This window comes from Loxodonta africana, chromosome 16, assembly GCF_030014295.1.
Source record: "Loxodonta africana isolate mLoxAfr1 chromosome 16, mLoxAfr1.hap2, whole genome shotgun sequence".
Taxonomy (NCBI): domain Eukaryota; kingdom Metazoa; phylum Chordata; class Mammalia; order Proboscidea; family Elephantidae; genus Loxodonta; species Loxodonta africana.
The window spans coordinates 78,348,454-78,361,738 of NC_087357.1; the positions used below are offsets into that span (position 1 = coordinate 78,348,454).

The 13,285-nt window shown below is 46.5% G+C and overlaps 1 protein-coding gene and 1 pseudogene across 1 annotated transcript in view; one reads left to right on the top strand and one right to left on the bottom strand.

Annotated features, from left to right (window-relative positions):
- The window catches only part of ZCCHC24 (zinc finger CCHC-type containing 24), a 79,126-nt gene that overhangs the window by 38,935 nt on the left and 26,906 nt on the right, over window positions 1-13,285 (bottom strand). The window lies entirely within an intron of this gene.
- On the top strand, window positions 8,916-9,949 carry LOC111750335 (gamma-aminobutyric acid receptor-associated protein-like 2; annotated as a pseudogene).

Consider the following 13,285-nt stretch of genomic DNA (forward strand, 5'->3'; position numbering starts at 1 on the left):
CCTGCTCTTTTTTGGTAGTTATTTGCTTGATATATTTTTTCCATCCTTTGATTTTTAATAAATTTATGTCTTTGTTTCTAAGGTCTGTCTCTGGTAGACTGCATATTGATGGATCCTGTTTTTTTATCCATTCTGTCGCTGTTTGTCTCTTTATGGGTGCATATAGGCCATTTACATTCAGTTAATTATTGATAGGTGTGTTGTCATTTCGTAGTTTTTTTTTTTTTTTGTGGTGCTGACATTTTCTTTGTTACTCTCACTCTCCTGTGCTGAGTTCCTTTTGCTTGTGGATTTCTTTTGTTTTTGTAGATTTTGTTTTTATTGAGACTTTATGTTTTTGTTCTTTATTTTGATAAGTAGGTTTGTTAACTTTGTGGTTACCTCGAAAATTACCCGCATCTTCCTAGGTTTGAACCAGTGTATTATTACTTGGTATCGCCTTGCCTTCCTCTCCATTATAAATTTCTATACCTACACTGTTTATTACCTCTTTTATTGTTCTGACATTGTTGTCATTTACAGATTAACTCTGGTTCCCTGTTACAATTCTTTTGATTTTGGAGAGTCCTCGAGAGTTCATTTTCTAGGTTCTTATCTGACTGGTACAATTTTGTGTCCTAGATGGATTTTTGTTTTCTTTATGTTGAGATATAATCCATACTGAAGGCTGTGGTCTTTTATCTTTATCAGTAAGTGCTTCAAGTCCTCTTCACTTTCAGCAAGCAAGGTTGTGTCATCTGCATATCACAAGTTGTTAATGAGTCTTCCTTCAATCCTGGTGCCATGTTCTTCTTCATATATTCCAGCTTCTTGGATTATTTGTCAGCACACAGATTGAAACCACCTCTGTTGTGGTTTGGTACCAACACTGTGGCAGATGTAGACACAGCACTGCAACAACAGCAAAAGCTCACACTGGCCAAGGGCTCCTATGTGCCAGGCACCTCGATGGGTGATTCTGTGGATTTCCTGTTCCTTCTATCCCCCTTGGAGATGAAGAAGAATATAAAATACTAACCTGGCTGTGCCAGGGTGTCAAGGGACACAGATGTGGGTGTGGCTGAGTGATGGGGAGCAGGTGAAGGCTGGAGGAAGGGATAACTAGCCCTGAACTTCACGCTCCCAGAAAGGAGTAGAAGAACTTGAGCTCCTTATCCTCCTTCTCACCCCCTTGGAGACTCTCCAATTTGTGGGCTGAGAGACACTTGGCTCCTGCACAAAGCCCTCTTCCCTACACAGAGCCAGAGGCCCATCAGGATGCAAACCTGAGAGAAAAGACAGGAGCACACTTTCTCCCACGGCCTGATTTCTGCCCAGGCCTGAGCACGGCAGCCCATGGTATTTCCCAGCATATGGACCTGCTCTGTGGGCAGAGGGGCACTGGGAAGGCTGGGCCCTGGGCTCAGACAGGCCTGATCCTGACCAGCTGTGGGACAATGGACAAGTCATGTTACCCCCTCTGTGCTGCTCTGTTACAAAATAAAAGAAGGTAGACAAGAAGGGAGGAAGTGGCAAAGAGAGAGAAAGTGGGCAGACGGACTACAGACAGTGTCCAGGCTACTGTGAGGATCCAAGGAGACACCAAGATGCCTGTGACCTCCAAGCAGAGGTGTGATCTCTCCTGGCCCCGACATCATCCCTGCGCCCTCCTCCCCTGCACTCGCTGCCTAATTTCTCTGAGCCCAAACCTTTGCATGGAGGGGTGTCCAGGTCTCGAAGGTAGGTTAGGCCAGAGGTGTCAAGTATCTAACTCAGCTTCCAGCTGGGCCACCTCCCACCCCAGATAAAGCCACAGGATGTAGGAGGGACCCAATACAGGCAGTGTCCCAGGTAGGAAGGGCAGGGGCAAGTTGGCAGAGAGCCAAGGCCCTCATGAATCTGCCTTTAGGGCCACAGGCCAATTCATACCAGCCCCAGAATCCAGATGCCCTCCTTGCTCAACTCTAATCATCTCAGCAAACCTTTAGTGAGCACCTGCTGTATGAAGGGCCTGCACATGGCTGCTCACTGGCAGTGGAGCTAATAGTACCAGTTCATAGTTCCCAAAGCCCGTTAGCTGTGCATCTCCTCTGGATCTCTTAGAAACCCTGTGGGGTGAGCTCACACTGACCCCACTTCACACAGGAGTGTGACAGGGCTCAGACAGGGGCAAGAACTCAGGTCTTCTGACGGCAAGCCTGCCCAGCAGACACGGACCTTGCCAGGAAAGTACTCCCAGGAAGAAGGAGAGAAGGCTGTGCTGGGATGGGCCCCAGTCCAGGCACCGTTAGAGAATGGGCAGGGCAAGCCCAGGGGCTCGCAGGAATAGAGGGCACTCTCCAGGAGAAGGTACAATGGGGCTGGCCTTGAATGGAAACAGGAGAAAATGAGCGTGACAGCATAGCCGGGCAAAGGCCAGGGATGTGAGAATGTTTAGCAGAACTCAAAGAGCAAAGAGCTGGGACCACCCCAGAGGGTCCAGACAGGGAGCATGCTTCAGGGCTAGGCAGGGCACAGCCAGACAGCAAAGCAAGGGCATTCCCTCTTCTCCAGGGACTTGTGGCCTGAATAGAAGGGGCAGGACAGGTGAGCTGCCAGTGAAGACCTCAGAACCAGGTCCCGGAGGGGGTGTTGCTTGTGAAAAACAGGTTTCAAACAGGGGAGCCCTATGGGTCTGGACTAGCTGGGGAAGGCTCCCCGAGGGAGATGGGATCAAGCTGAGCTCTGATAGGTGGTAGGAGGGAAGAGGTTAGGGGAAGGAAGGTGCTGCAGCCTGGGGAGGGGGGCAGGCAAAAGTACAGAGGCAGGAGAGCATGTGTACACATGTGTGTGGGGTGGTATAGAGGCTGGAGAACATGTGTGCACGTGTTGGGGGTATAGAGGCTGAAGAGTTGTATGCACGCATATGTGAGGGGTATAGAAGCTGGAAAGCATGCGTGCATGTGTGGCGGGGGTATAGAGGCTGAAGGGCATGTGTGCATGTGTGTGGGTAGAGTTAGGTGGCCTGGTTGGGTGGGGCAGGGAAAGAAAAGGGGAGTGCTTAGTGCCTGGTGCACCCCAGGCTTCCTCTCGACCTCATACCAGGTGTGCGAGGCCAGCCTCAGGAGTCCCACTTCACAGTGAGAGCAGATAAGGCTGGGGGAAGGTCAGCAACCTAATAAATGACAAAAACGAGAGTAGCCCTGCAAGCCCTTGCGATGCCAACCACCGTATTAGCAGCTTTGCTCACACATTTCTCACAAACACCCTGCAAGGTGGGCAGACCCATTTTATAGGTTCCTGAAGAAGGTGGGCAATGCAGCCTGGGTCACCCAGCTGGGAAAGGGCAGAAGTGAGGTGTGAACCGGGGGTCTGTGAGTTGCAGCTACCCTGTGCTCTCCCATTTTCACTGAGGTGGAGGGGGCCAAGGATGACCCAGCCAGACCTTCCCAATGGCCTGCAGGGCCATCCCCTCCCTGAGCTAGTCCAGGAGTGAAACAAGGCATGGGAGAGGCACAGGCCTCAAAAAGAGCCAACTGAATGAATAAGCGAGTGAATAAATATAGTCCTGAGTCCTCCAGGTGTTCAGAGGAGGATGGTCTCTTCAAACTTGTAGGACAGGGGAAATCAGAGAAGCCTGCCTGGAGGAGATGATACAGGGAAGCTATTCATCCTAAGGAAGCAATTGCTCTGCTCCAGCTCTCCATTCACGAGGCCTTGCAGGCGATTCACAGATCCACGCTCTGACAACACTCTGTCCCTCAGGGCCCAGGAACATCGAGTTGAGAAGGTAAGGCCAAACAAGTCAGCATGATTCCTGGGGGTCCCATTAAGCACAGGGACATGGGGGGCTTCAAATCACCATCTGTGATCCTTTCAAAAGGAGAACTGGCTGCTGGGGATGTGAAACTGGCCCTCCTGGGCTCTTTCCTGCCCAGCGCAGGGCAGCAGGAAGGATGTGAGAGCCGCTGCCCTGGGAGCCCCACGCCCTGCACCCTGTCCCACCCTTCCCGCAGCTGTGCCCACCTTCCTGTGCCAGGGCATGCACTCGGCGGGGTTCGCCCCTCTACCTGGGCCCAACTGGAGCTGTCAGCCCACAGGAGGGACGGGCCACCTTCCAGCCATGCCCATCCTCCTCCCTCTGGGGCATCCATCCTGGGCAGTGTGGAGCCTCTGGGACCAGTCCCTGCTTTCCTGCCCCTCAACCTGGTGACCCAAAGTCATCAGAGCCTGTCCCTGCCCCACACCCAGCCAAGGCTCCCCGAGAAAGCACAGCCTCATCACACCAGCTCCCCGCAGTCCATCCCATGGGCAGCCCTCCTCAAAGGGAGAAGGGACCGCCCCCCACCTCCAATGGCCTTGAAGCCTGTTCTTGGCCTCTGGAACTTCTCACATCAAACGAAACACCTAAGCTGAGGCCTAATAATAAAGACAATAATTAACACAGTGAGGCATTGGTGGTTCAGTGGTAGAATTCTCGCCTTCCATACGGGAGACCTGGGTTCGATACCAGGCAATGCACCTCATGTGCGGCCACCACCCACCTGTCAGTGGAGACTTGCACTCAGCAAGTTTCAGTGGAGCGTCCAGACTAAGACGGACTAGGAAGAAAGGCCTAGCGATCCACTTCTGAAAGTCAGCTAATGAGTGCCCCGTTGGCATCACAATGGTCCAGTCTGCTACTGATCACGGGGATGGCACAGGACTGGGCAGCATTTCGTCCTGTTGTGTGTGGGGTTGTCATGAGTCAGGGGCCGACTTGATGGCAGCGCACACTGGTACAGTGCTTCAAGGGACCAGGCACACTTTCAAGCACTTGAGATAAAAAAAATCCATTTATCCTCACAATATCCCATGAAGTCATTTTTATTATCTTTGCTTTGCAGATGAGGAAACTGAAGCATAGAGAAGTTGAATTAATTTTCCCAAGGTGCACGCAGCTAGGAAGCAGTCACTCTCGGAGGTGAGCCCAGGCTGGCTGGCTCAGGCCCTGAGCTTGTGACCACTACTCTGCAAGGAGAGGGCATGGGGTAGGGGAGTGGGAGGGGGGAGGGTGAAGACTCAAGGCCAGACACTGGCTTCAGGGTACATAACACCATGTGAGCACCCATGCCAAAGCTACCACCTGCCAAGGAGCAGGCACAGCACCATCCCCCCAAACACCCATCCCAGCTAACATTCTCTGAGTGCTCGAGACATTCTAGCTCCTGTGCCAAGTGCTGGAACACCACAGCCCAGGCCCCTTGCTAGTCAGCAGGCCCCATATCCCAGAAGAACCTCTTGTAGCGTTACCTACAGTGTGGATTCCCTGCTACATACACACACTTGCCACCTCCCTGGGTCCAGTTCTTCCTCAGTGGAATCATACAATGAAGCTGTTTGTCCCCGTTTCTTCATCCCTCCCTTTCTGCCTCCCTCCCCCTCCCTTCTTCCCTCTATTGAACTTACCTAGCATGCAGTCAGTTTCCCCAGGAGCACACTGATGGGTTTGACTCATCAAAGGTTCCAAACCTGTTAGCCTGAGAATCCTTTTTCGCATGTGTCCTGATATGTGATCTGGACATGGAGGAGGCTGCTCTGTGTAAGGGAAGGGGCTCGGTCCCTGTGGACCCATCGAAAGAGCTAGAGAGCTGAGGCCCTTGGGCTGAGGCTTACTGGCAGAGTGGGGTACCTCTGGGCACTTACTGATGGAGCCGAAGAGCTTTGTAACACTTGCCACCCTGAGCCAACAGAGAGGATAGCCTTCCCCGAGAGCTCGTGCTCTGAATTCAGATTTCTAGCCACCTAAACTGTGAGAGAATAAATTTCTGTTTATTAAAACTATCCATTTATGGTATTTCTGTTATAGCAGCACTAGATAATTAAGACAGTCCTCAAATGGTCCCTGCATGCCCCACCCTCCACTCCCCCTGCCACCTGGCTCCGGGGCTCTGAGGAGCCTGAGGGTCAGAAGACTGGATTTCTAGGCCCTGGCCTGAGGTTCTGCCAGGGAAATCCCACATACCCTCAGTCCCTCTCCGCCTGTCCACTCCCTAGTCCCCAGCTACTCTGGCCCCGGAGGAAACACAGCCATGTAGTGAAGCCAGAGCTGAATGGGGGTTGGACGCCCCAGGCAAGGGGTCAGACATGGGCTGCTGGCCTCCTCTGGGCCCTCCACAGTTCCCAGGGACCAGCCTGCTCTGGCCTGGGGATGGGCAAGTACTGGGACCCAGGGGCTGTAGAGACTGGAAAAGGGGGGCTGGGCCAGCCTCCTCTTCCTCCTTTCTCCTGCTCCTCCCCCAGCAAGACCCTGGAACTATTTACATCCTGGCTCTAAGGTTTCAGCTGTTCAAGGATTTGATTTTCTCCCAGATCTATTTTTCTTCTTCTTTTGCAATCTCCAAGAAACCCAAGCTGCCAGATGGGTGGGGGTGACGATTGTTTTCTGTCTGACATCTGGATTTCATCAGCAGCCCTGGCTATGCTGACTCAAGAATGGCAGCTCCCTGGGCTCAGGCCCTCCCCAGCCCCTCATGGTGCCCAGTCCTCAGGTAGGCATGGAAGGCACAAGTGGCAACACTCCTCAGACTCCCTCCAAGGAATAACCAGCCCCCCAAGAACATCTAGGGAGTGGATGGAGGGTGAGGACTTAGAGAATTTTTGCTCCCAGCTCAGTAGTTGCCCTTGGCCACCAGCCTGGGCATGGCTGGGTCCTGGGTGCACTGTACCCATCTCCACCCCAATCTCCATTCCTGCAGAGGCGCTGAGTGGGTCATCAGAGAGCCTTTGCACCAACCCAAATTCCGGACGCATTTTGGAGATGAAGAAATGGGGCTGAGAGAGAGTCAATGGCTTGTTCAAAGTTGCACAGCTGGTAAATGACAGAACTGCAACCTGAACTCCAGCTTTGGATTGTAAATGCCAGGTTATTTCCCTCGACCTCAACAAAATGTCCCCTCACAGGTCTTAAACACTAGCAAGTAGCCATCTAAGATGCATCAATTGGTCTCAACCCACCTGGAGCAAAGGAGAATGAAGAACACCAAAGACACAAGGTAATTATGAGCCCAAGAGACAGAAAGGGCCACATAAATCAGAGACTACATCAGCCTGAGACCAGGAGAACTAGATGGTGCCTAGCTACAACCGATGACTGCCCTGACAGGGAACACAACAGAGAATCCCTGAGGGAGCAGGAGAGCAGTGGGATGCAGACCTCAAATTCTTGTAAAAAGGCCAGACTTAATGGTCTGACTGAGACTAGAAAGACCTCGGAGGTCATGGTCCCCAGGTCTTCTGTTAGCCCAAAACTAGAACCATTCCCAAAGCCAACTTTTCAGACAGGGAGTGGACTGGACTATAAGACACAAAATAATACTGGTAAGGAGTGAGCTTCTTGGATCAAGTAGACTCATGAGACTATATGGGCAGCTCCTGTCTGGAGGGGACATGAGAAGGCAGAGGGGGATAGAAGCTGGCTGAATGGACACAGAAATACAGGGTGGAGAGAAAGAGTGTGCTGTCTCATTGGGGGAGAGCAACTAGGAGTATATAGCAAGGTGTATATAAATTTTTGTATGAGAGATTGACTTGATTTGTAAATTTTCACTTAAAACACAAAAAAAATTTTTCAAAAATGCCCCTCACCAACATCATGGTTCTTGCTCTTGGCATATGAATCCTCAACCCTGTTTGAGCTCTAAAAAAATCCAGTTTCTGAGGCAAAGCCAAAACGGAAGACTAGTCAGATGCACTAAGCCATCCCTCTGCAACAAAAACCAAGTAGAACAGATACAGACATCAATTCTGGTACCCTGAACTTAAATGAAAGGAACTCTCAATAATAAAAAAAACTAATAGATTTTAAAAAGTGAATCAGAGACATCAATCTGTAAACAGCAACAATGTCAAAACAATAAAGGGGGATAAATGGCGTAGGTATGAAACTTTCAAATGGAGAGGAAATCAAGGTGGTATTAAGTAATCAATGACTGGTTTAAACTTAGGGAGATAAGAGTAAATTTCAACATAACCACAAAGATAGTTAACAAACCTACTCATCAAAATAATAAATAAAAAAAAGACATAAAGACTCAATAAACACAAAATCTACAATAATAAAAAAATGAAAAGAAATTCCACAAACAAAAGGAACTCCGCCCAGGAAAGTAAGAGGAACAAAAAAAAAATCAGCAACACACACACACAAAAAAAGCATAACAAAACGACAGTGATAAAGTCACAGCTGTATTGATAATCACACTAAACGTAAATGGCTTAAATGTACCCGTGAAAAGACAGACAGTGACAGAACAGATTTAAAAAACGACCCACCAATATGCTATCTGTAAAAGACACATCTTAGACACAAAGACATAAATATATTAAAAATCAAAGGATGGAAAAAACTATAGCAAGTAAACAGCAATCAGAAAAGAGCAGGAGTGGCAATACCAATCTCAGATAAAATAGACTTCAAGGCAAAATCCACCATAAAAGACAAGGAAGGACATTATATAACGATGAAAGGGACAATCTAGCAAGAAGACATAACCTTAATAAATATCTATGCACCCAATGATAATTGAAAAAAAAAAAAACCAAACCCAGTGCCATTGAGTTGACTCTGACTCATAGCAACCCTACAGGACAGCGCAGAACTGCCCCATAGAGTTTCCAAGGAGCATCTGGCAAATTTGAACTGCCGACCTTTTGGTTAGCAGCTGTAGCACTTAACTACTATGCCACCAGGGTTTCTGCACTCAACTATAGGGCTCCAAAATACATAAAACAACTCTAACAGCACTGAAAAGAGAAAAAGTTCCACAATAACGGTAGGAGACTTCAACACACCACTCTCAGTAAAGGACAGAGCATCTAGGAAAAAACTCAAAAGATTCAGAAGATCTGTTTGTTGTGGTCGGTGCACTGAACTCCTCAGCTCTGAGAATTGTCTCCATCCCCTCCTTGCCACCACCATGAAGTGGATGTTCAAGGAGGACCACTTGTTGGAACACAGATGCATAAAATCCAAGAAAATCTGAGTGAAATATCCTGACCAGACTGTGGAAAAAATCTCCTGCTCTCAGATTGTTGACACTGACAAGTGGAAGTACCTGGTTCCATCTGACATCACTGTGGCTCAGTTCATGTGGATCATCAGCAGAAGGACCCAGCTTCCTTTGAAAAGTCGATCTTCCTCTTTGTGGATAAGACAGTCCCACAGTCCAGCCTAACTATGCGGCAGTTTTGTGAGAAGGAAAAAGATAAAGATGGATTTTCGTATGTGGCCTACAGCAGAGTGAACACTTTTGGCTTTTGAGGGCCAGTACTGGGCTGGGTGTACCATTCCTGTTTGTGTATTTTGTGAACAGCCTGCCATTCTCAGTTATTACACCAGACCTGCTTTACATAGGCCTATTACTGCATTTGTAACTGGCTTTATTTCTTAATATATTGGAAGGGTTTGTTTCCTTAGACTAGTAAATCATCACACAGTTTTATTTTGAATTTTTCTTCTTATGCATTGTCCTCATGGCTATACTCTTCAGGGAACTTGTTCCTCTGGGAATCATATTTACCGAAGATATTTCCACACTGAAGTGAGGCAGGTGGGGTATTAAAGTGAAAGAAAGGGAGATGATGCATTTATTGTGGATTATGGTGGAAGTGTTAGATGGCTAAGAATTAAAAGCATCCAAATTAAATATTTAGCAATCAGAACGCTTGCGTCACCAGATTTTCGCAAACTGTCAGTCATGTTGGACTGAGCTAATCTGTTCCTTTTTGAAACTATTAAGGTAAATAATTAACAATAAAACTTCCTCTTGTAAAGGCAAAAAACAAACAGAAGATCTGAAGGCCACAATAAACCAAAATGACCTCATAGACATATATAGAACTCTTCACCCAACACCAGCAAAGTATATATTATTTTCCAATGCACATGGAACATTCTCCAGAATAGACCACGTTTTATGCCACAAAGCAATCCTCAATAAAATCCAAAGCATTAAAATAATACAAAGCATCTTCTGTGATCACAATGCCATAAAAGTAGAAATTAATAACAGGAAGAGCAAGGAAAAAAATAAAAAACTTGGAAACTGAATAACACCTTGCTTAAAAATCTTTTTTTTTTTTTTTTTTTAAAATCATAGGTAATAGAATAAATCAAAGATGGAACAAAGAAAAATTTCCTAGAATCAAATGAGAATGAAAACACATCATACCAAAACCTTTGGGATGCAGCAAAGACAGTGCTCAGAGGTCAATTTACAGCAATAAACACACACATCAAAAAAGAAGGGCCAAAATCAAAATGTTAGCCCTAGAACTCAAACAAATAGAAAGAGAACAACAAAAGGAACCCACAGTCACCATAAGAAAGAAAATAATGAAGATCAGAGCAGAAATAAATGAAATAGAGAACAGAAAACAATAGAATCAACAAGACCAAAAGTTGGTTCTTTGATAAAATTGACAAACCATTGGCCAAACTGACAAAAGAAAAACAGGAGAGAAAGCAAATAACCCAAATAAGAAATGAAATGGGAGATATTACAACAGACCAAACTGAAATAGAAAGGATCATAACTGAATGAAAAACTATACTTCAAGAAATTTGAAAACCTAGAGGAAATGGACAAATTTCTAGAAACACACTACCTACCTAAACTAATACAAACTGAGGTAGAAAATCCGAACAGATCCATAACAAGAGAACAGGTTGAAATGGTAATTAAAAAAAACTCCCAACTACAACAACAAAAAGCTCTGGCCTGGATGGCTTCACTGGCGAATTCTACCAAACATTCAGAGAAGAGCTCATACCAGTACTACTGAACCTATTTCAGAGCATAGAAAAGGAAAGGATATTCCTGAATCCATTCTAGGAAGCCAGCATAAGCCTGATACCAAAGCCAGGCAAAGACACCATAAAAAAAAAAAAAGAAAGAAAGAAAACTACAGACCAGTATCTCTCACGAATATAGATGCAAACATTCTCAATAAAACTTAGCCAATAGTATTTAGCATCATATCAAAAAAACAATACACCACGATCAAGTGGGATTCATGCCAGGTATGAAAGGATGGTTCAACATTAGAAAATCAATCAATATAACTCACTACATAAATAGGACAAAAGAAAAGAATTACATGATCACCTCAATTGATGTAGAAAAGGCATTTGATAAATGTCCAACACCCATTCCTAATAAAAACTCTTAATAAAATAGGAAGAGAAGGAAAATTCCTCAACACAATAAATGGTACCTATAAAAGAAAAAAAAAATTTTTTTTTCTTTTATACAAAACCAATAGCCAACATCATTCTCACCACTCCTATTTAACATTGTGCTGGAAGTACTAGCTAGAGCGATAAGGCAAGAAAAAGAAATAAAGGGCATCCAAATTGGAAAAGAAGAAGTAAAACTATCCCTATTTGCAAGAGAACCCTAAAAATTCCACAAGAAGAGTAGGGGCCAAGATGGTGGAGTAGTCAGATGCTTCCTGGGGTCGCTCTTACAACAAAAACCCCCCCAAAAAGTGAATCAACCATATATGACAATCTGGGAGCCCTGAACATCAAAGGCAAAGTTGAGGAATCAGACTGAGCAGCAGGGGGAGGGAAAGATGGCTCAGAAGCGGGGAGGAGTTGCCAGACCCGATCCCATGGGAACTGGCGCCCTGCAGGCTGGATGCCCTGGTGCAAGCACAGTGAGACAAGCAGTGGCATTTGGGACATATTTTCCACATGGGGAGAGACCAAGTGATGGAGAGTTCACTCACACCTCCAGAATCAGCGAAGAGTGGTGGGCGCTCTCAGCAAAAGATAAGTGCTTGCGTCTAATCTACCTCAGACCAAAAAACACTTCTTTGGAAAAAACTCTGTCCCATTTAACTGACCCCTACCCACTCTGCACCGGGTCCTGAGTCGGCTTCAGTGATAGTCGCCTTCCCTGGGCTGGGCGTAAGACATGTCTTGCTCAGAGCCATCCTCCTGGCCTTGGAGAGGGAACAAATTAACAAGCAGGGGAAAAATAACCTGCCGGCTCCCCTAAGCTGGGAACTCAGGGCAGACACAGCTCCTTTGACTAGGCACAGGCATAAGCTGTCCATGGACTTTGAATTTCTTTTATCCCTGCGTAGACCAGTGTGGGCCCATTTCAACAGCATAGGCCCTTATTAGCACAGTACAACAGGGTACATACCTGAAGTCTAACTTCAACATGGTGGAGAGGAAGGTTCGTGACATTTGACACTGCTCTGCCTATTAAGCAGGGTCCTCACTTACCCACATCAGGGGCCTGAGGACTGTTGGCTTCACCCATGCCACCTAGCTACCCTTGACAGGGGTCCAAGGATGAATGGTGCCTCCCAGTTCTTACAGCCAACAGCATTGAGTGCCCATAGTCTGGCTGCAAAACCACCCACCTAGGTGCCCTAGGGAACAGGGACACGCTTTCCTCACAGATGCTCAGGGGTGGTTGTCAGTCCCCTGCCTTACTCAGCACGTGACCTCCTACTACAGACAGATACCTGTGCCTACACCAATCACCCCTGCTGGTCTAAGACTGAAGGTGAGAACCTGCACTGTACACTTGGTGATTGACTACCTGGACACTTGAGCTGAATCCATACAAGAAAAGAAAATGGACTCCTGGGCTCATATACCTAGTAACAGCTCTAACTAGCTGGTGACAGAACATTAGAGCTTGAAAGATGCCAATAATTGAACTAGCTCACTCGAACAGCCTATTTGGGCGTATCAAAACAAAACAAGAAGCTAGGACACAGTAAGCACACATAAAATAAATACAATAACTTATTGATGGCTTGGGGACAACAATCAAAATCAAATCACATAAAGAAGCAGACCATGATGGCTTCGGCAAGCTCCCAAAACAAAGAATCAAGCAATCTTCTGGATGAAGATAACTTCCTAGAACTACGAGAGGTAGAATACAAAAGATTAATACACAGAACTCTTCAAGAGATCAGGGAAGTCCAGAACAAGCCAAGGAATGCACAGACAGCATTAGAGGAACTTAAGAAGATTAGAAAAGAGCATAATGACAAATTTCATAGGCTGCACGAAACCACAGAGAGACAGCAAACAGAAATTCAGAAGATTAACAATAAAATTTTAGAATTAGACAACTCAATAGAAAGTCGTAGGAGCTGAACTGAGGCAACAGAAAACAGAATCAGTGAGACTGAAGATAAAGCACTTGACACCAACATATTTGAGGACAAATCACATAAAAGAATTAAAAAAAAAATGAAGAAACCCTAAGAATTATGTGAGACTCTATCAAAAGAAATAAACTACGAGTGATTGGAG